The following is a 24,703-nucleotide window of genomic DNA, read 5'->3' on the forward strand; positions in this document are numbered from 1 at the left end:
TTTTAAATTGTAAAATATTTATTATTTCAACTGCTTCATAGTGAATTATCCAAGATAAACCTTTTCCCATTTTTAGGATCCCACTTTATATATATATATATATATATATATATATATATATACACACACACACACACACACACACACATATATATATATAAATCATATATATATATATAGGATCCCACTTTATATATATATATAAATCATATATATGATTAAAAATGAAGTTTATTTTTATTGTATCATTAAATATTTTTTCAAAATATTTTAACATTTACTTGTCCATATTTTGGGGGTACAGTATGTCATTTCAATACATGCATATAAACTGCAGAATGATTCACTTAGTGTAGATGGCATAGTTTTGCACTCATTTGTCCACCACCTCTCCTCCTTCCCCCGACCCCACAATAAGCATTATTGTACTCTCTACTTCTATGAGAACCCCTTATTTTTTTTTAGATTCAACATATGAGTATTTGCCTTTTTTGTGCCTGACTTACTTAACATGATGGTTTCCATCTATATTGATGCAAATGATAGGATATCATTTTTTATATAGCTGAGTAGTATTCCATGGTGTTTATATACCACAATATTTTTATCCATTCATCTGATGATGGGCATTTTAGATTGATTCCCTCTCGTGGCTATTGTGAATAATGCTGTGATGAACATGAGAATGTGGATGTCTTTTTGATATATTGTTTTCTCTTCCTTTGGGTATACATCCAGTAGTTGGATAGCTGGCTCACAGGGCTGATCCATTTTTAGTTCTCCAAACTGGTTTTCACAATGGCTGTATGAATTTACACTCCACCATCAATGAAGGACAGTTCCTTGTTCTCCACAACCTCACCTGCATTTGTTATTTATTTTCTTGTGAATTGTAGCCATCCTAACTGGAGAGAGATGACATTTTATTGTGGTTTTAATTTGCATTTCCCTGATTAGTGATGTTGAGCATTTTTTCATGTGACAGTTGGCCATCGGTACATTGTCCTGAGAAATGTCTGTTCAGGTCCTTTGCCCATTTTTTAATTGGGTTATTTGCTTTTTTGCTGTTGATTTGTTGAAGTCTGTTATACATTCTGAATAGTAGCCCTTTGTCTAATGAGTGTAGTTTGCAAACACTATATCCCATTCTGTAGGTTGTCTGTTCACTTTGTTGATAGTGTCCCTTGCTGTGCAGAAGCTTTTTAGTTTGATGTAACCCCATTTATGTATTTTTGCTTTTGTTGCCTGTCTCTTTGGAGTTTCTCTCAAAAAAGCACTGCCCACTCCCATTTCATATAGGGTTTGTGGTAGATTCATAGTTTCGAGTCTTAAATTTAGGTCCTTGATCCGTTTTGAGTTGACTTTTGTGTATGGTGAGAGATAGGGGTCTAGTTTCAACCTTCTGTATGTGGATATCCAGTTTTTCTAGCACTGTTTGTTGAAAATGGTGTATCCCCGTTGTATATCTTTTGCTCCTTTGTTGAAATTCAATTGGCTGTAAAAGTATGAGTCTATTTCAGGGCTTTCTCTTCTATTCCAGTAATCAATTTGTCTATTTTTATGCCAGTACCATGCTGTTTTGATTACTATAGCTTTATAGTATATTTTGAAATTGGGAAGCATGATGCATCCAACTTTGTTCTTTTTTTCAAAATTACTTTAGATATATGGGGTTTTTTTTGGTTCCATACACATTTGAAGATTATTTTTTTCTGTTTCTGTGAAGAATGTCATTGGTATTTTGACAGGAATTGTGTTGAATGTGTAGATTGCTTTGGGTAATATGGACATTTTGATGATGTTAATTCTTCCAGCTCATGAACTTGGGAAATCTTTCCATTTATTGGTGCCCTCTTTAAATTTTTTGACTAATATTTTATAGTTTTATTGTAGAGGTCTTTCACCTCCTTGGTTAAATTTACTCCTAGGTGTTTCATTTTATGGTAGATATTGTGAATGGGATTACTTTCCTGATTTCTTCTTCAGCTATTTTGTTACTGGTGTATATAAAGGCTATTGATTTTTGTGTGTTGATTTTGTATCCTGCCACTATACTGAATTCATTTATTTGTTCTTGTCATTTTTTGGTGCAGTCTTTAGGGTTTTCTATGGATATGATCATGTTATCTGCAGACAGGGGCAGTTTGATTTCTTCCTTTCTGCTTCAAATGCCCTTTATTGCTTTCTCTTTCCTTATTGCACTGGCTAGAACTTCTAACTTCTAGTGCTATGTTGAATAAGCACGGAGAAAGTGGGCACATTTGTTTTATTCCAGATCTTAGAGTAAAAGGCTATAATTTTTGTTCATTAGTATGAAATTGACTGTGAGTTTGTTGTATATGGCCTTTATTGTGCTGAGTGAGGTACATTCCTTCTATACCTAATTTTTTGAGAGTTTTTATCATGAAAGGGTGTTGCATTTTATGAAATGCTTTTTCTGCATCAATTGAAGTGATCATTTTTTTCCCTTCATACCATTGATGTAATGTATCACATTTATAGATTTGCATATGTTGAACCATCTTTGCATCCCTGGTATGAATCCCACGTGTTCATGGTGTATGATCTTTTCAGTGTGCTTCTGGATTCTATTTGCTAGTATTTTGTTGAGGATTTTCATGTCTGTGTTCATTAGAGATACTTGTCTGTAGTTTTCTTTTTTTGTTCTGTCCTTTTCCAGTTTGGGTAGGAGGATAATGCTGGCCTCATAGAATGAGTTTGGAAGTGGTCCTTTCTCTTCAATTTTTTTGGAAGAGTTTCAGAATTAGTATTGGTTCTTCTTTAAATGTCTGGTAGAATTTGGTAGTGAAGCCATCTGATCCTAGGGTTTTCTTTGTTGAAAGGCATTTTATTACTGTTTTAATCTCATTACATGTTGTTGATCTGTGGAGGTTTTCTAGTTTTTCATGATCCAACTTTGATAAGTTTTATGTGTCCAGGAATTTATTCATTTCTTCAAAGTTTTCCAGTTTTCTCATATGTAGAGGTTTGTCTCTTGTGATCCCTTGTATTTCTGTGGCATCAGTTGCAATGTCTCCTTTTTCATTTCTGATTTTATTTATTTGAGTCTTCTTTTTTCCTTTGGTCTAGCTAATGGTTTATTGATTTTGTTTACATTTTTGAAAAAAACAGCTTTGTTTCATCAATATTTTGCATTGTTTTTTAAATCTCTAATTCATTTATTTGTGCTCTGTTCTTTGTTATTTCTCTCCTTCTACTGATTTTGGGATTGGTTTGTTCTTGTTTTTCCAGCTCCTTAAAATGTAATGTTAGGTTGTTTATGTGGAGTCTTTCTCTTTTTTGATGTAGGCATTTATCGCTATAAACTTCCCTCTTAGAACTAATTTTGCTGTATCCCATACGTTCTGGTATGTTGTGTTTCATTTTCATTTGCCCCAGGAATTCTTAAATTTCCTTCTTGATTTATCCTTTGGCTCACTCATTGTTTAGGAGCATATTGTTTAATTTCCTCTGGGCGGCTCTTTTCTTCACTCTATTGCAGCTGCTTGCTCCTATAAGGGCCCAGGGGAATCCTGCTAGTGGTCTTTACAGCCTGTGGGCTGGTATGATACATTCTGAAGCCCTCCTTTTCCTTGCAGATTCCAAGCAGGTTTGCATGAAGGGTGCCACTGAGGCTTTTTCCGCCTTAGATCCATGTTGCAGTAGTTGCTCCGTGCCTCCATATCAAGGTGGCTCAGAAGTGGCCAGGGCTCAGAATGGTAGGTGCAGTCCCCAACACTCTCTCACCATGGCCTCTTGTGTCTGCACAAACTCCACGGGTCACTCCTCCTCTTCCCCAAACTCAAGTGGTATCAGGTTGGCAGTCTTTGCTTTTCAATAGCTGTAGTTTGGTTACTCGTGGGGAGAAAAGACACTGGGAATCATCTATTCTGTCATTTTGATGATGTCACTGTCCTCTAAAAATAAAGTTTTACATAACTGACTTGGTAAGGCTGTAAATTCATGGATTCTGGAATTTAGCAACCCTTATTTAGACTCAACTATAACATTTGCATTTTGATGAATTCAGCCTTAAAGGTAGAGTAATAAGTGACTGATATAACGTGGCCACAAAAGTTCCATTGCCTGCTTTCAGACTAGAATAGAGAGATTTGAGCTCCTTTCTTTTTTCTTTTTTTTTTTGCTTTGATTTATATGATGATATAAATGTAGCTAACATAAACATTGGGTGCAAATAATAACTTTGAATCTCTACAAATAGTAATTTGAAGTAGGTAAAATGGCTGACATGAACCAAACAGCAATGGGCCTCTGTTGATACAATAGTTTTTATAAATTAATATCATATTCCACTCTGATAGCTTATTGTGATGAAGCTAATTAAACTATTAATTTCTTTAAGGATTTATTGCTTGAATTTATTCTTTGGTACCAACATGTATTACAGCTAAAGTTCCATGTGCCCAAGCAAGAAAAAACTGACTCAGAATAACATACAAGAAAAAAACATATGCATACGTGTATGTGTGTGATACATATGAGTGTATATATATGTGTGTGTGTGTGTGTGTGCACATATATACATGCATATATATGTATGTAAGGAAAGATTATCAAAATTCCTTGAACAGAACGTGAGAACAAGTGATTCCTACAGACTCATGCTCCTGTGCACACTCTTTAGGGTACCAATGTTAAGATAAATCAGCTCTAACCCATTTCTTCATATTTTGTATCACTCAGTCATGATAAAAATTTCTGAAAGAAAAAGAGTGCCTGATCTGACTCTTTTCAAATGGGTGTCTACTCCTTGGCCAGGGGAGGGAATACCATTACTGACAGAGGACCCCTCACAGCCTGGTTAGATGAGAAGCGTTTCTCCAAAGCATCATCATAATGCTAAAATAAGAAAGGAGAATAATTTTTAGGCAGACAAGAGCAACAAAGAGTTACTTCCTCAATGTCTTCTCAATTATCAATGAAAATGTAAATTAATAAAATTTTAATTCCCTTTGTTTCTCACAATCATTCTTTTTTAATAAAATCCATTTTATTTTCACAGTATAGCCATTGGCTTCACATTAGAACACTTTGGAAGATTAAAAAAGTTCTGATTCTGAGTGGTCTCAGATTGGGGATAAGGAGATTTTCTTTTTTTTTTAACATAATTTTTTTTCAGCTGACATCCCTGGTAATTATAATGTGTAGTAGAAATGAGACCAACAGATTTTGTTGTTAAGAGCTTGGGCTCTGGAGTCAGATTGCATGAATTCAAATCCCCGCTAAATGTCTCTCACTAGACTGGTGACACCAGGCAAATTATTTAAACTCACTCATAAATTAGATTTCATGCAAAGAATATAGGAATGATACATTTAAATGCACTTAGTAGAGTGCCTGGTACATTAGAAGCACAAATTACTGTTAATTGTAATTCTTGTTGCTCAGCTTGGCTTCTCTCTTTTAAGATGATTGTTCTTTTCATACATCTTGTCTTGTTGAATCATCTCTAATCGGTTCTATAAATGAAGGTATAGATTGTGGAACATTTATATGAGAGTGGGATGCTATCAATTATATATAGTAATTCATAATTTTTTTTCTTTGGTAAAGAGACATTTAGTTATGGAATGATTGATAATAGTGGCTAGGCCAACTCCATAGTGGCTGGTCAGAAGTGGACCAGCAGGCGTCATCCTCCATGAAGCAGGCCAGGAGGCCTCAAGTCCAGCAGGGAGGTTTCTCCTGTGTGTGTTTCAGGATTCCCATGTGCGGGCATGATTGTGGTGAGCTCATAGTCCCATCTCACAGTGCAGGCACTGAGCTTGGACATCCCACAGCAGGAGCCATTTCCCATCTGCATCTTACGTGCAGCTTATGGCCGTTGCGGTCACGGTCCCCCTCATGTGTAACAGGTAGAAAAACTTTTCTGCAGGTGTGCTCCAGGAGTTGTCAGGCATTGGGTTTTATTACAGATCAGAAGTTAAACAGGTGGCCTTCTCAATGAGGATGATGATTATTAGCAAAATAATGAGAGGATTGAAACTTTCATCCAAATTGTTCTACCAGTATCATCATCATGGTAACAAAGTTTTGGATACATCTGTGGGATGACTCTGCAAATATCAGGACTAGGACAGAAGTGTCTTTTTTTAAAATATTGATTTAATCACTTCAACATGTAATTTAGGAAGGGAATTTAAACATGTATATTTACATGTATTAAACATGTATATTTAGTAAAATATTGATTCCCTTCTGTCTTAGTCCATTTTGTGCTGCTATAACAGAATACCACAGACTGGGCAATTTATAATGAACAGAAATTTACTGGCTCACAGTTCTTGCGGCTGGGAAGTCTAACATCAAGGCGCTGGCATCTGGCAAGGACCTTCTTGGTGTGTCATCACATGGTAGAGATGAGAAGGTGAGAGAGCAAGAGAGGGCTGAACTCGCTCTTTTAAAATAGCATTAATCCCACCCATGAGGCAGAGCCCTCATGGACTAATCACCTGTTAATACTATTACAATAATATTAAAAGTTTCACCTCTTAATACTATTACAATAGCAATTAAATTTCAACATGAGTTTTGGAAGAGACAATCATTCAAGCTATAGCATCTTCTTAACTCACATTCTATACTAGTTTGATGAAGTTAATAAAAATGTTAAAACTACTGTTGCTTTTTTGAGAACAGAATATTTATAAATGTCAATATAGTAAACTATTATTTTAAACTAAGGATATTTTTTAATTATGTAAATCCAGTTAACGATTAAGATAAGTATCTGAATATTTAAAACTGACACTAAATAGGAAACATGTAAATCTCTTTACATGCTGAAATAATAAACTTAATTATGTGATGTACAAGTTTATCTCTAAGGTTATACAGTATATAATATTTCAATAAGTGGATTTTTATTTGAGTAAAGGGGAGGAAATGATCACTAAACTTTTTCCCATGTATGTCTATAATCTTTATTTTAACTTTTTGATATTGAGCTTATAGTTCTCCCTAGGGACTAAAGAACCAACCACTGAGTAATAAAATCTTTCGGTGGTAGTCCTTCTTTTCTGAAAAAGATAAATATAGTATCTTAGCATAAAATATAATTTTAAAAATAAAACAACATAGTAAAAAATCATATATTATTCTCACCAAGAACAAAGTCATAACAATTCTAAACTAGATATCATATCATACTCAGTATTGTATTAAAATAAATATTTCATGACCAAGCTGTGACCTCGAAATAAGCAAATTCAACATCAGAAAATGCATTATATAATTAATCATATTAATGTAATATTAGTCCTATTTCTAGATAAAAAGGAAACTTTATTAAATTATAAAAAGCACTTTTAATTATTTATCCCAAAGGTATTGTCTTCAAACATTGATAATATTTCTCTCCCTTTTCCCTGTAGACCTTAATCTCTCGTGATGAGTATTTTTCTGCATTTTGGAATTAGTGCTTATAAGAAATTCCTTTGCCTCTGTTGCTGATAGACTCAAGGTTCCTTTTGTCTTACTTGCGATCTTAGACTGTGTTCGTAGCATGCTGCCCTCACGGCTCCCTCCCCCGTCCCAGTCTCATCAATGCAAAATACTGAATAGACACAATTTGACTCTCAGTGAAATATGCACATTTTTGAAAATAAGCATAAAATAATTGGCCAAGGAGGTAGAACCACATGCTCTTTCCCCAGGGAGCATGCATGTGCAAAATGACTGCTTTCATCATCAGGCACTGTAGGGACAGTAGAAAACAAAAATGGGGTTAAACTTGCTAATCTGAGAAGCCGTGTCTTTAACTGCTCTTGTGCAATTTTTAGAAGAATAAGAGCTTTAAATCACTCTCAATGTATACAAATACTGTATGTTACTATGCATTTTCTAACTTCCCTGTTTCTCTGAAAAGCAAATAAATTTGGTTGTGAAAATTGTTGCGTTTGTGATTCTTTGATATCTTTTTCATCTAAAGGAAGTCTTCAGCCAAAACATCTGAGACCTCTTGGTTTAAACTTCCAAGTATCTTTCAAATCTCTTGCTTTCCATATTGTCATCTAGCTAATAGAAAGTATCTTCCTACTAACTCCAATATTTATGATTACTTACCTTGAATAAAAAATTTAAAAGGAAAGATATAATTTGAAATGTTTGCAGTTTTCTTGTTGTGACTATCTTCCTGAATTTCACGATGCAAAACCTTAAAATATAAAACATCACTTTCCAATAAAAAAAACTTCTGTAGGAGTTACACTAATAATCAGAAGTTTTTTATTTCTAAAGATTATGAGTCTGTACTTTACTTTCCCTAAGGCTTTCTTCTACTTAGTGAGAATGGTTACATATCTTATTAACTTTACATAAAACTTTAATATTTAAAGACAGTGTTTTGCAGCCCTAGGGGACAGCATGAAACTAGAGTGACGAAGTTGTGAAGACTCAGAGTAAAGAACTGGTTGTATAAAGTCCTGAGCTGTCATTCCCTTACCGATTCATCTCTCTTGTCTGACTTCTGGTCCCCTCACCTCCTGCGTTATCGCTTTCCTTCCTTTACACAATATGGGAAGTATTAAGGTGATGTACAGCAAAATATCCAGAGGCAGGGCCGCACAGAAAAGAATTTTTTTTTAAATGTGAGATAATTCTCTAATATAGGGTCATTTCAGACATTCTAGCAAAAGACGTCTTATGTGTTTGAATTGTATAGAAATTGTTTCTAATGTAATAATTTTACGTTTAGACAAAGTTTCTACTTTCTCCTTTCTACAATGAGATTTACATTTATCTGCTTAGGAGAGCTGTCTAAAGATATACAGAATTCATATATAAATTTTCAACTATTATATTAAAATGAAATGAGATGAATAACAATCCCATGAGAACAGCAGTTATCTTATTTATCTATCTCCAAAAACTTATGGACACAAAATTCCTTCACAAAAATAAATACAATTGAAGGGATTACACATTCTGAAAATTTCTTTTTTTTTTCTTTAGTTGAAACATAATTGATTATGCATATGCTTGGGGTGCAGAGTTGAATATCAATACCTGTGTACAATAAGTGATGTTCAGATCTGTATAACGAGTATACTCACCTTTACGAATGGAATCATTCTTTGCCATCCTTAACCAACTTCTTGCTACCCCCCCTTTCCCTCCCCCTTTTCCACCTCTAATAACCACAGTTCTGTTATCACTTTTTGAAAGTTCAACGTATTATTGTGATTGTTGTTTCTCTTTTTCTTTCTTTCCTTCTTTCCGTCTTCTTTCGTTCTATTTATCTATTCATTTATTCGCTCGCACTTATGAGTGATCTGTGCCTGGCTTCTTGCACTTAACATAATTTTCCCCAACTCATCCACGTTGTTGTGAATGGCAGAATTTCATTTTTTTTTAAACCTAGTAGTATTCCATTGTGTATATATACCACATTTTCCTTATCCAATCATCTATCGGTGTACACTTAAGTTGATTCTAACTCTTAGCTATTGTAAACTGAGATGCGATAAACATGGGAGTGCAGGTATCCCCTCAACGTGATGATTTATTTTACTCTGGGTGTATACCCAGTAGTGGGATCACTGGATCATAAGGAAGTTCTATCTGTAGTTGTTTGAGAAACCTCCATACTGTTGTCCATAATGACTGAACTAATTTATGGTCCCACCAACTGGGTAGAACGGTTCCCCTTTCTCCGCATCTTTGTCAGCATTTGTTATTCTCTTTTTGATAATAGTCAGTCTAACTAGAGTGAGATGATATCTCAGTATGGTTTTGATTTGCATTTCCCTGATGCTAAGTGATGTTGGGCATTTTTTCACGTATCTGCTGGCCTTTTGTATGTGTTCCTTTGAGAAATATCTATTCAGCTCCTTTGCCCCTTTTTTAATGGGATTACTTGTTTTTCTTCTGTTGAGTTGTTTGCATTCTTTGTGTACTCTGGATATTAATCCCCTGTCAGATGTATAGTTTGAAGATATTTTCTCCCATTTGATGGGTTTTCCTTTCACTCTGTTGGGTGTAGGATCTCAACACTCCTTTGCTGTTCAGGAGCTTTTCAGTTTCATTTAATCCCATTTTTAAATTTTTTCTTTTGATGCCTGTGCTTTTGAGATCTTATTCCCAAAGTCTTTGCCCAGTCCTACTTCCTGTAGTGTTTTCCCTATGTTTTCTCCTAAGAGTTTTAAAGTTTCAGGTCTTATACTTAAGTCTTTAATCCATTTTGAGTTGATTTTGGTGTATAGTGAGAGGTACAGGTCTAGTTTAATTCTTCTACACATGGATATCCAGTTTTCCCAGCACCATTTATTGAAAAGGTTGTCCTTTTGTAGTGCTTTTTTTGTGTTTTAGTTTTATGAAATTTAAGAAATTTTAAAAAATCTAATTTTGACAACTATGGAAAATTTTCTAAGTTAGTAGTCTATTAAATTATTCTTTTTCTCTTTAGTATCAGAAGACTGAGAGCTATAATAAAGGACACGAATAGTAGGAACAATCCATGATATCTTTCCAAATCTAAACTGGAATTCACTGTACGAATTCATGAGTGAATGCAGGTCCTCATTTTTTAACTTAATCTGCTTTATTATATTTAAACTGTATAACAATAGATAATTTAATTCTAACCCATCTTAGCACAACGACATGATGAAATTATTTAATGCCAGTTACGAGACAAAAGAAGGAGAAGCATTTTTTTCTCTATAATAGTACTTTGCCACTGTAGGATCAAACTCTGATTCCTTTTTATCTGAGGCACACACAACAAATTGAATCCACTATAGTGTATTGTTGGTTTTCAGTTTTATTTTCTAGAAAATACGACCACATTTTGGCCAAGGGGATGGTTGTCAGAGTTGTGTCATTATTTTTATGTTACGAGGAGCTTTTAAGATTCATCATTTATATTGAAAAGAGACTCTTTCCTCCTTAGTGCCTTCAAAATGTGATCACATCCATGGGGTAAATGAACATTGCTTCACACAAGGTTAAGAAGTTTCGTTAATGAATATTTGAAGCTTTTACAAATTCAAAACATTTTAGTATTTTTTGTAATGATCTGTGTATTTTATGATCTTTTCTTTCAATGTTAGAAGTTATTGGTAAAAAAAGACATTTAATGAAAAAGCAATACCTCTGACATTTAGGGGATTCTTCAAACTCTACAGCCCTCTGGATTTCTGCATCACTTGTATGCGGTGCATGGACATAATTACATCTCGTCAGGGTTGAAGTGGCATGCAGTTTTATGTCACATTTTTAGAGGTTGCATAAACTTATCATGCCTAATCACTCAAACATGTTGACTGGATACGTTAAAGTCATTTTTTAACCTTTCAGTGACTTTGAGAACGAGACTCATGGAGCTGTGCAGATCTTGGAGGGTTTTCCTTGCCAATCCCACCCCCTCCAATCAGAGCAGTTCTGCTCTTACTGGCTGAATATACATCCCTATGGCGAAAATAAATTTGAAAACTACTAATACGGCTCCTTTACCCCTTGAAGTAATTCATATACATTGACTGAGATTAATATGCGGTGTGATTTGGGCAATTAAATTGAAGTTACTTGTAGAGAGTAGAGACAATCAAGACATTTAAAGGTATCTCACTGCATTGGGGTCCCCAAGACTGCCCTCCAGCTCAATAATTTGCTAGAAGGACTCACAGGACTCAGAAAAGTTATTATACTTAATGGTTAGGGTTTGTTAAAGTAAAAGGATACTAATTAAAATCAGCAAAGGGAAAAGGCACCTGGGCTGAAATCTAGGAGAGACCAGACACAAGCTTGCAGGTATTCCCTCCCAGTGGAAGATTGAGAATGCACTGAATTCTGTCAGCAACAATGTATGACCACATGTATTGCCAACCAGGAAAGTTCACTGAAGCCTTGGTTTCCAGGGTTTTTACTGGAGGTTAGTCACAACATACAGAGCCCATGACTGACCTTAGCACCTCTGACTTTAGCTCCTTGCCTCCTCTATCAAACAGGTGTCCACCATAAATTACATTGCAGGATAGATAAGTTTACCTGGTTAAACTGATACAGCACAGTCCAAGGCCTCAGGCATGCAAAAACATCCTTGTCAGGTATATTCCAAAGGCTCAGAGATTATATCCCAGAAACTAGCCAAGGGCCAGTCCCCAAGACAGGCCTTTCTGGGGAATGTACAGGGTGTAAGCAATTCAGGCCTGCTGAGTTAAACCTTTCTTGACCACTAATTTAAGATCCTTTTGTAATCCCTCTCTCTTTTCTAGGGATCAGAGTACATTCAAATACTGCCCACCAATTTTTGAAAAAAACACATTCATTTGTTCATTTTGTTTCCATATAACTCATTTTTACACAGCTCTTTTCTCAGGAGAAAGAAATACTGTACTCCTTTCTTTTGTTATCATATTAAATTCAAAGAAAATAAAAGAAAACAAAACTTACGTATAGATATCCAGAGCAAGGTGCTAGCTTCATTAAAATCAAGTGCACTCTAATATACATTTATCATGTGTGTTGTTTATGTAGTAAGAGTAAGTAGTTCATTTTAGTGAGTATAAGCAACTCTCGTTTTAAAAAATAAACTATTTTAAAAGTTATCTCTTTGGGCTTTATAATATCTGTAGGTGGTTGTAATTCAACATCATCCTCTGACTATAGATTAAGTAAAAATATTTTTATATCCAGGTTATAATTACTCAGGTTTTTTCCTACTTGATTGATTTCACTAAGTTCCAAACCCTGAGTAACTGACTTCTCCTGAAATGCATATATGTTCTAGAAATCTGTGTTGGTTGTCACTTTTTACCATATTCAGTCTCCTGACTCCGGACTGCTGTTCTGGTCTTCCAGAGGTAAACACTTTCCACCTATACCCGAGTTCCCTCGGAGGGCTGTTCATCCCACTCTGTGGCTTTGGCCCAATGTTGACACAAACTCTTCCTTACATTCTTTCAGTGAAGCAAAAGACAAGCTACAACATTTAAGTAAATCTAAATAAAGGTTTGGAGATAACTGAAGAAAATTGCAGCTATGGAAAACTGCATACCAAACACGGCTGCTGCAATGTTCTGTAGAGCAAAGCCCGTTCACAGCGTCCCAGTGCTCCACAGCCTTCTTACTCTCCAGCTTCCGTCACACAGCCTTCCCCAGCAGAATTTCCTCTACGCATTAAACTAGCATCACTCCGCAGAGGTGTAATTCCTGCCATCATGACAGCAACCTCGGGTATTATTTTGGAAAGTAATTTAACCCCTCATTCACTCACAGTACAGTCACACGTCTCTCTGTTTTATGCCTAGCATTAGAAACTGTTAAAACCCCTTCATTTTAATTATTCAAACTTGCCTTTGTCAACTTTTGCAGACAGTGACAATACATTGAGATAGTTACAGCAGAATGCAAAAGATTTTAATGTTTTTTATAGTTTGAAATAAAAACAGACTGAGTGCTTTTATAGGAAATCTCAGAGACTTTAACTCATGAACCGTCCATCCACTAAATCAACCATTCTTTAAGACTCCTAAAATAACGTTTAGCAAGTCTTTATTATGGACTAGATGAATTTTATAGCAAAAAAAGAGACTCATTTCCTTCAGAGTAAAAGGCTGCCTATGTAACAGGAATTCATTGTTTTAAATGGAGCAGAGTCAAATTTAAACTTACTTGAGTCTTCTGCAACCTAATTTTTTTTTTAGCAAATGTGTTCTTTTGTCCCCTCTCCATGCCCTTCTTTTATGAAATTTGATTAAGAATATTCTCTATCTTCTGTATTCTCACTTTTCTTATCAACTCAAAGAAGCAATTACATTGTAGTAACTGAATAATTTAAAAATATTTTAGCTGAAAGTGATTTACGTCACAGGTTCACTTTAATTAAAGCTGATTGCTTTATAAAAACAGAGCTTTCTAACTTCATATTTTATATCTAAAATAGGGAACTGGCTTCCATCATTGCCTTATAGTAGGCCCTTCAAGAACAGGGTCTTCGATTTATTTATGCATAAACAGAAGACCCATTAGATTGAGCCCTCCACTGAGAAATAGAGTGGTTTCCTCCTATATTGATAAGGGCTCCACAGGACAAAAGTTACCCTTAAGGTCTGAGACTCTCAAGCAAATGCAGCTTTTAAACAGTTTTCTTTACCTTTCACCAATCTGTTCTTAAAGTAGTTAAAGACTGCAGGCCTCATATCTAGCTCTGACTATCTTTGGTGCCAGCACTGTATTTAAATTACAAGACTGTAATTGGCCTCCAATCATTTATTTTGAAACGATCGGTAAGTTATATGTGTCTGAGTGTCCTGGGGTAGGATATCTTATCACTCTGGTCAAGAGTTAAGATGACACTCAGTCAGTCAACAAAGGAGATCAGATTCCCGCATTCTGGGTAAACATTATTAAAAGTTTTATTTGAAGCTACTGTTTCACATGCTGAGACTCATTATCACATACACTATTTTTCTGCTCTGAACAAAAAAGCACCTACGGATTGTCAGAACCTGAGCAGTCACCACTATAGCACCTCTCACCTGAAACATACACATTTTCTTTCCACTTTCAGTCTAAAGTGGTGAAAGACTGAAGAAATCCTATATACTTGTTTTTTGGTTTTTTTTTTTTCCCTCTTTTCTTAGAAAACCTTCTCTTTCTTCTCCACTTGGTTTGGAGAGGATATAAGATGGTATTAAAGTTTGCCCGTGTCTCACTCTTAACTCGTGGGTCTTTTATTCCTGGAATAAAGCACCATGCTTAGAAAGGGAAATGATTACACGTCTAGCTCTGCCTCTAGTAAAGTCGTTCTCATTTCGACCGTTAAACACCACCAGGGGAATAAATCAACTCTAGATCCCTAAAGAAAAGAATATTTTAGAGCAACATGTTTTTTCTACTTGTCTAGGCTTTACAAACATCTTTTGGCATTTAAGTACATCTCTTGGCCAGAACACTGCGTTATCTATCACTGTTAATATTTTCTCCAGAAACACTTTATTTATCCACGGAGAAACTCATATTGCAAGAGGCAGGACATTGATAAAAACACTAAAAGAAAAAAATAATGTATGCAAAGAAATAGAAGTATGAAAGAGTATGCATTCAAAGCACCATAAACAATGAGGTTTGCATGCCACGTGAGGAATCCAAGACTTATGACCAGGGGTTCTGTGCTTGGCCACCCTAAGCAGACGACACTAGAAGCAAGAGGAGGGTAAGGTTAGAGAGGAAATCGATAATGAAGCTGGTTTTCTGCTTCGGTGTGCCAGGTGGAATTGAAGGTAAGGTGCTGAAGTCACGGACAACTTGGGCAGGTTGTTAAGGGACTAGAGAGAAGGGAGCCAAAGGGTCTGAGATCCTGGGTTGTGGAAAATTTTGACTCAAGACGCTGGTAAAGCTCTAGTACTGCTGCTCCCTTTTTTGTGTGGCAGGTCTCACATTTGATCCTTCAGAAGATGGTTCATTTAGTTTCCTATATTTCCTACACTATGGTATGTATTCGAAGACTGTGGAAAATTTCAAGTGGAGGATGAGCAAGTATTATTCCTTGTCCCCAAAGCCATTCAAATATTCCTAAAACTTTGTTGGTCAGTTTTACAAATTGACATAAAATGATGCTGGAGGCCCTTTTCCTAAGCACGTGCCATTCCCTACTATTGAATAACGCCTACAAGTTTCTTTAAGGGGCCAAATTATTTCATCTCACAATGACTCATGTGAATCAATTTGTAAATACTCTCAGGAGGATAAGTTAACCAAACTTTGTTCGTGCAAGATCCATAATTAGGCCACATGTAGATCACAAAATAATAGAGATTATAGAAGCTGAGAAAGTAGTTGTAGGCCAAAAATGCAATATATGAAGATAAGGAGAGGTGGTGGAGAAAGAACATGTAGTTCACAATCATTTTTTCTAATGTGTTAGAGAGTTTAAAAATGTAATTCTTTTAAAAATAGTCACAGAAAATGTCAGTTTTAGAATTTCATTTAGCATGGTAATCAGGTAATAGATTGATTTTAGTAAATCATCTGTAGTGTTTGTCTGGGGAAGTCAAAAAATATAATTGAAATGAAATTTTTGATTTACTTTATTTTTTAAAAAATAGTTACTATACTATACTGTTTGAATAATTTCTGATGAATGTTTTTTAGTATAATATTTATTTCATGTTATTGTTTAATAAAGGATTTTAGATATTCAGCCTCATTCATGAGTTCACTTTACACTCAAAGCATCAGCCAGCATGGTGGCACGAGCAATATAGTTGCTCAGTGTTACAAAATCCACTGTCATCTCTCACATCATTATATTATTTCTTGAAGCCAATTAAAATGCAGATGGTAAAATTTTTCTCTAGTGAAAGGGAAAATATCTGCTAGTGTGAAGAACAATTATAGTTGTTGCCTGTGGACATTAGTTCCTAGAATCATTGCACTGTGTGTCATTTTGATCTGTGTTAGTGTCATGCTGTAAATACACTGGTCAGCTTCCAGCAATATTCAATGGGATTTAAATTAATAACCATCTGATGAGTTCATATTTAGAAACAGATGGGACTCATGTCTAACACAACAAAAAATTTGTCACCAGAATCAAAATAAATAGTGAAAAGCACTGTATTTTTAAACAAGAGCACTGTACTTTAAACAATCTTAAAAATCAGACTCATAACCCCAAATTAAAATGACGTGAATTAATAATACTTGATTATTAATTAAGCTAAGCATCCAATGGCAAAGTACCACAAATGCAGGACAGTAAAATGTTCATCTTTCCTCAAATGGGAACCGAATATTTTTCAACTGACTCACACAAAAAGATTTAAAAAATTGCTGGATCTGCAATACCTCTCACAATTTCCTTAATAATTTTCAAAGTAGGTCATATGTTATGCACTAATCGAAATGACTAGATTCCTAAATACAGTGCATGTTTTCCTGATTTTATAGTAACACAATATAATCCTTGAGGTTAAGAAACTTGAAAAACATTTTTGAAATATATATCTGTGCATGCTTGGGTTAAAATTTTCTGGTAGTTATTTTTAGATAAAACTCACAAAAATATACATGTTTCAGAAAATGTGCAAGCAAATAATCCACTTGGTCATATTTTCAAAAAGGGCTTGCTTGGGCAGTTACTATATGAAAGGCATTGTAGTAGAGGAAAACACAATAAAAATACTAGAAAATATTCTTATCAAAAACCAAAGCAATCAAAACATCTGAAATTAAACCAAATGTTTTTGTTTTATGTCTTTCTTTGACTAATACCTTGGAAAATCCAATAGAAACATTTGAGAAAATTGTTAACTGATATATCTATGAAGAAAACATTTATCAATAGCATTAGTGATAGGTATGGGATGAATAACCTGCTCCCCTGCAGTAAATATGTCCCAAGGCAGAAATCATGGGTGCTATATTTGGAGAACAGTTTTCACAGGAGACTAGCAGTGCTTTAGCTGCAGTTTTAACGTTAGCCTAATACTTCAAGATGGGTTATGCATCAAGTAGAACCCTTTCCTTAAGCCTATTATTTTAATATTTATAGGTTAATTTGAATCTCATGTCTAATTGATGCTAGACTGAGAAAACAAGTTAACCTTATCTTAGACATAGCTAATTACTTGGAAAAGCTCAGCTGATGCCTTCTCCTCTGCCCCAAACATGTTAATGGCTAAATGTTGAATAGGTAAAATACTTCAGTCCATTTTGGCTGCTACAACAGAAATTTGTTTCTCACAGTTTTGGAGGTCGGGAAGCCCAAGATCAAGGCACCTATTTTTTTTTTTCTTCTGTTTGATTTATCTCATTTAACATTTTCATTTGATAGAGTTATGTCATCCATGATATTTGTTAAGAAATTAGTGTCAGAAGGAAAATTACATGGGTCTCCTTCCTATTCCAAACAATGAAGGATGGGAAGAGAGGAACGAAGGAAGAAAGGAAAAACAAAGAGACGGGGGAAAAAAGAGAGAAAGAGTAAGCGGGATCGTGGCCAGTGTTTTGGACCAGCGGGGTGGTTAGCAGCCATCTAAAATATATTATTTGGAGGGTGCTATGTGGCATCTTCCAAACAAAACCCCTCCCTTCCACATCCATCAAAAACAGTCTCTCCTCTTGGCCTCACCCATGCAGATGCATTTTGTGCTCTGGACGGAGGAGCTCAGCATTGAGGCATGCTCCATCAATTCAGCCAAAATCCAGCTCCGGCTCTACCCCCAGCACCTGGTGTGGGTTGCTTCAACCTGCAGTATGGGTCGAGTCCTCAGCAGGAGGCTTCTGCTCACTCCTCTGAAGGCCCTTTCTGCTCCTTCTTCCTGCTCACTTGTGCTGTGTTTGTACCCTCCCTAGTGGGGCCTACACTTCTCACGACTGGAGTGATTCACCTGGGCTGAGCACAAGAAAATGGGGACAGTCCTTCCAGAGCGTTTTGCAAAATTATACTTATTTCCCTTTTGGTTAAAGGAATCTATATTGAAATAAGGTGTAAACATTTTTTTACATCTGGATGTTGGGTCTGGCTTTTGAGGAGAGATATGTTTGCTTCCAACATATCATTTTGCATTTTATTCCAAATGCATTTTGTTCTACCCTTATAAACATAATCATAAAACACCATTCTATGAAAAGACAAAAAGTAGAGAATAGAGTCTTGTCTTACATGTCCATGTCTGATAATAGAAACCTCTGAGACCACAGCAAGTCATTCATTTGCTTTTTGATACCCTCAGTTCTCTGTTTGTAAATTGAATTATTGAACTTGACCTCCAAAGTACTCATATTTGTCACTCATGATATGCAGATTCCATGGGGATGAAAGGAAAGAAGAAATAGCCTATAGGAGCCGTCCCAGCTCCCAAATGTAATAAATCCAAATAAAATGCATGGCTTATAAGTCTTGGGTGAGCATATAATTTATCTTCAAAACAAGAATTTTTGAGAGAAAAACAAGAGTTAAAGTAATAATGATTTTTTGAAATATTTGAATTGATTTCATGTCATTGTTGGACACAAATTTGATACATTCAAAATTATTTTCAAAAATATAGTTATTTTGAAAATTGATAATGCTTTGTCAAGTAAAGCTAATTTCAAAACAACCTCCTTACATTGATGATTCCAATATTTAAAAATAACAAAAGCAAAAAAATTGATGAATGTTTGCATTCTAATTATTATTTTTTAAAATTTGTCTGTAAATACCATGACATTGGTAGTTTTTTGAAAGAAGGTATTATTTTCAACATCATCTTGTCATTTTAAATTTTTCGTAAAGTTACCTGTAATGTTTTTCAAAGTTGTATTTTACAATTTATATATTTAAAATTTGACCCCTATAACTGATGCTTTCCCATAGATAACACTAGTTTTAGTTGGTATAAATCTATGTAGAAGTATAAAGATGATCTCAGAACAAATTCTGCTCAATGGAGGATATTCTCAATTCTACCTTTGATGTTGCAATTTGTAAATATTTTAGTTCAGATGTTTTCACTAACAATTCAGAAAATTTTTTATTCCATTTTGAGTTGAATTTTGCGGATTGTGTAAGATAGGGGTCTGATTTATTCTTTTCCATATGGATATCCAGTTTTCCCAACCCCATTTGTTGAAGAGGTTATCCTTTCTCCATTGAGTGTTGTTGACACTGTAGTTGAAGATTGGTTGACCATATATTTGTAGGTTTATTTCTGGGCTCTCTATTCTGTTTCACTGATACATGGGCCTGTCTTTCTGCCAGTACCACACTGTCTTAATTACCATAGCTTTACAATATATTCTGAAATCAGGAAGTATGTTCTTTGTTCTTCTTTCTCAATATTTCTCTGGCTATTTGTTTTTTGTTTTTGAATATGAACTCAAGACTAAATAGTAAGACTAGATGCTGGGAGATGAGTTAGGAGACTGTATAAAATGTTTGTATAAGAGTTGAGAGGCTGAACTGAAATAAGGTTTGTAGAATTGGTAATGAGGTGATTAAATTGAGAGATCCCAGTACTGTTACATATCCTGCAAGGGCTGAATATGAGGTGAGGAAGTGTCTACAATAACACTTGTATCCCTAGTTTGAGTATAGAGGAATTGTGCTATCCTTTATTAAAATAAAAGTTATATCAGGAAGTGGCTTGCTGGAAGAAAGACTGTGAGCTTTATACTGAATATGTTGAGCCTTAGAAGTTCACTGTGGACATTCAAGTAGACATGCTCAGCATGAAATAGATGTTCCATATCTGTTTTTGCTCATCACTGCATGCTTAGCCACTGGCTTTCTACTTGTCACCTGATAGATACTCTATAAATATATGTTAAATAAACAAGTAATCAGTGTGTGAGATACCATATCTAACATTCAGCCAGGAAGTCAAGGCTGGTGATAGAGATGCAGTGGTCTTTAGCATATGAGATGTGAACTTAGCTAAACCAATATTTCTGTGTCAGGCATTCAGGGAGAGCACAAAGGCTACAAAAATTGATAAATGATATTTAACATGTTTATTCAGCTGTTAATCAAATTCCTGTAAAAAGAGTGTGTCAATCTGGTGGTTACTTGAGCAATACACACCAGTCTGTGCAAACATCTGTGTCAAAGGAGAAGCAGCATATTCACTACTGGAGGAAATGATGTGTGTATGTGTGGTGTCTCTGGGTATCATCCTCGAGCCTGAATATTTTTAATTCTTAAATCTATTAAAAAGTGCGATGAGCCCAATCCAATAAAGCTATACAAAATTTTGTTTCTCTATATGTGTGTCGTGGTGGTTTTTGGCTGATGGAAAACATACATTTATTTTATAACCAAAGCAAACAAAAAGAAGAAAACAAATCCAAATAGACTTAATTAGGGGGATACATTCACAACAATATAGCAATATATTAATTCACTGAATATATAATAAAGAAGTTTATTGCATACAAGCAATGGCATTTTGGAATATTTCTACCACGAATCACCCAATAGTAGTATGACTAACATTGTGTATAAATTATAAGTATATCAGAATGGAAGAGAGTGGAATTTCCTATCAGGGTATAATACATAAGCAATCTGGCCTACCCATAAGCATTTAATAAGGTGTGAGTCAGTGATTTACATGAGATGAAGACCATATTACAGACATACAAATCATTGATTAAACTGTTAACAGGGTATTAAGATCTATCTTGTATATTCTGAGTCATAAACACCTCCAGTTGATGAGGATATTTTAAAAATGGAAAGCACAGATTGTAAGAAGAAATTTTTGATATGATGTCCGTATTTTCAATAAATATGACTATAATTGTATTTATTTCTAAAAAGTACCCAATGTATTTTCATTAAAGGAAGGAAGGTAAGTTTCTTGGTAGATTGAATTCTTTCTTTTTTTTTTTTTTTTGAAACTGTCCCCATACAATGTTGCCCCATACTGAACTTCATAAATAGAGCATCTTATTTTTGAGCTAACTAAGAAAACATGGGGTGTAGGAATCATGCCTAATTATTCCCAGCATTCCTACTTTTTCCCGATTGGAAAGTCACAAGTTATGGGTGAGGAAGCAAGCCTTTTATGCCACCTAGTGGTCATCTAAGACACACTAGACATAGTTTCAGTGTTTAAAAACACTGCGTCCATTTTATGGCTCCATATTTCAGGCCTGATCCTGCAGAAGATATACACATCAAAAAGTGTATTCAGGGGCCGACCCCCTGGCGCACTCGGGAGAGTGCAGCGCTGGAAACGCGGCGACGCTGCCGCGGTTCGGATCCTATATAGGGCTGGCCGGTGCACTCACTGGCTGAGCGCCGGTCACGAAAAAGACAAAAAAAAAAAAAAAAAAAGAAAAAGTGTATTCAGATAAGAACACAGCAGCCAAAGAATAAAATATGGCTGCATCTTTGGCCTTTTATTAAAAAGGATAAAATTACTCCCAACAATCCTAACAGGATGATTAAATAATACTAGGAAATTTTTTAAAATTTATTTTTCACCTTATCTATCTGAGGTGTACATGTTTTGGTACACATAAATATAGTGAAATTATTACTACAGTCAAACAAATTTACATATCTATCACCTTTCATGTGTGTGCATGCGTGTATGCGTGTGTGTTAAGGACATCTAAAATTTATTCTCTCACATGGATATTTATTGCAACACTATTCACAATAGCCAAGGTATGGAATCAACCTAGGTGTTTTTCCACAGATGAATGGATTGAGAAAGTGGTATGTATAAACAATGGAATACTAGTCACCCATAAAAGTAATGAAATCCTGCTATTGGTGAGAACATGGATGAGCCTGGAGGACATGCTGTTAAGTAAAATGTTAGGCACAGAAAGATAAACAACACATGTTCTCACTCATATGTGGAAGCTAAAAAAGTTGATCTCATAGATGTAGAAAGTAGAATAGTGGTTACTAGAGGCTGGAGGGGGAAGTGGGGTGGAAGGAGTTTGGTTAAGGAATACTAAAGTACGCTTAGGAAGAATGACAAATAACACTGTAGAGTAGCTATAGTAAAAAAAAATATTTATTGTATGTTTTAAATAGCTAGAAGAGAAGATCTTGAATGTTACCAACATAAAGAAATAAGGATTTGAGGTGATGAATATCCTAATTAACCTGTTTGAACCTTATACATTGTATACATGAATCAAAATATCACACTTAACCCCATAACTATGTACAAATATTTGTGTAAATTAAAAAAATGAATGAATTAAAAAAAATATTTTCTTAGCAAATTTTCAGTACACAATACAATATTATTTATAGTCCTCATGGTGTACATTAGATCTTTAGGCTTATTAACATCACCTGACTGCAACTTTGTACCCTGCGACCTTCTCCTCCCAGCTTCCTCCTCCTTGCTGCTCTAGTTAACCACCGTCCTACACTCTGTTTCTGTTTATTTTACATTTTTTTATAGATTTGCATATAAGTGAGATTACACAGTATTTTTTTCTTTCTGTGTCTGGCTTATTTCACTTAGGATAATGTCCTATAGTTTGAGTTTTGAGGAAGTGTTGTGTTTGCTTACAATTGTCTGTACTTCGGCAATATCCAAATTAGCATGAAAGCATGGATGTTAACTGACTTATACATGAGAATAAACATTTGAAATTGATGAAGAACAGATATCTGTCCTGCTGCAGAAAGCGATTTTATTACCTTATACCAAGAATCAAGTGTATACTCAAAAGCTATTTCTACTAATGAGTTATCATTGAACTCTATTCTATTATACATAGTTTTAATATAACCCATATGCACATAGTTTAAACACAAGTATACATATGAGTACAAAATAGTAATGAATATCAATGATATTTAATTAAATCTTAAAATGAATATCTAAATTTAGTTTCATCTTTTAAAGAATATTTTAAGAAACTTGTTTATCTGTATTTATATTATCTTGTAATGTTTAAAGTTATGAAAAACAAATATGGTTTTTATATAGACAGGAGAACAAAAGTGAAACAATTTGTTTTTTCAACAATTTATTTTAATTTCTAATTTTTACGTTACTAAAGATTTCATAATAATTACTCTAATTATGAGACTTAATACTCCAATTACTTAATAATTACTCCAATTACTCCGATATGAGACTTCTAACTTAATGGTAATTTGGGCTCTTAAAATTATACTTTAATTATGATTTAAGAACAGCACAGTCACTGTTTATGTTAATAACTTATCAATGAATAGGATACCCTATCATCTTTCTCAGTATGGGTCTTCAATTTTAGGCCTCATAATTTGTAGCATTACATAACATTTACAAGAACCAATTTTAGTTTTAAATGTGGACCAAAGTTATTGTATTTTGTATTATACCATTATGCATTACATTTTGTTGAATACAAATTTTACATTTCTACAGTCTTGTGATTTTAGTGTAAGTGATCACTTATCTGACTAAGGCAAGTTAAAGAATTTAAGAAATTTCAATTATTGTGGTCTTTTCTTTCTTTCCTTCATAACAATATGTTGAACTTTCAGAAAGAGAGAACAAACCTAAGGATACTAGAGATGGGGGGAGGCAGGGAGAGGACTTGGGGAGTGATAGGTCAGGCAAATGGCATAAAGAAATATCTCAATGTGTAAGAATAAATATGCTAATAATAAATTAAAAATTAAAATAAAAAAGGAATTTCAATTAATTAAGCTCTCTGTCAAAAAATAAACACGTCTTGCATGAACAAAAGTGTTATGTTTACATTACATGCCACACTATGATAAGATGAGAAAGAGGTATGTGCAGATGTCTTTCAAAACAAATTTAGCAGAACAATTTAAATGATGAAAATCCATGATGATTAGAAGTATTGGTATATCAGAAATTTATACAGATATATGCAATTCTCTCACTTTCTTTTGAATCCTTTTTAAAACATTTTCTCTTGGTTTAAAAGCTCTAATACAGAAAGCTTTGTTAAGGCTGGTCTTGTATCTATTTCAGTATCTTCTTTCCCCCTCATTTCATCTCAGTAACTGACAAAGGACCCAACTCCCTTTTTCCTTTTTCAGGTCTTAAAAAATGTTTCTAGTCTTTTTTGGAGGGTGAGGTACAGTTTTTATAACTTGTTGTTTAAAAATCTAATCAAAATATTAGCTCAATTAAATTTGAGAAAATGTACAATTTCTCTCTGGAGGTAAGCAAAGATATCTTTCAAAACCACGTATGCACTTATGCAGCTTTTTGTCAAAAAATTTTAACTGGAACCAATCCTAGTAAACAGA

Source organism: Cynocephalus volans, chromosome 9 (assembly GCF_027409185.1).
Source record: "Cynocephalus volans isolate mCynVol1 chromosome 9, mCynVol1.pri, whole genome shotgun sequence".
NCBI classification, from domain to species: Eukaryota; Metazoa; Chordata; class Mammalia; order Dermoptera; family Cynocephalidae; genus Cynocephalus; species Cynocephalus volans.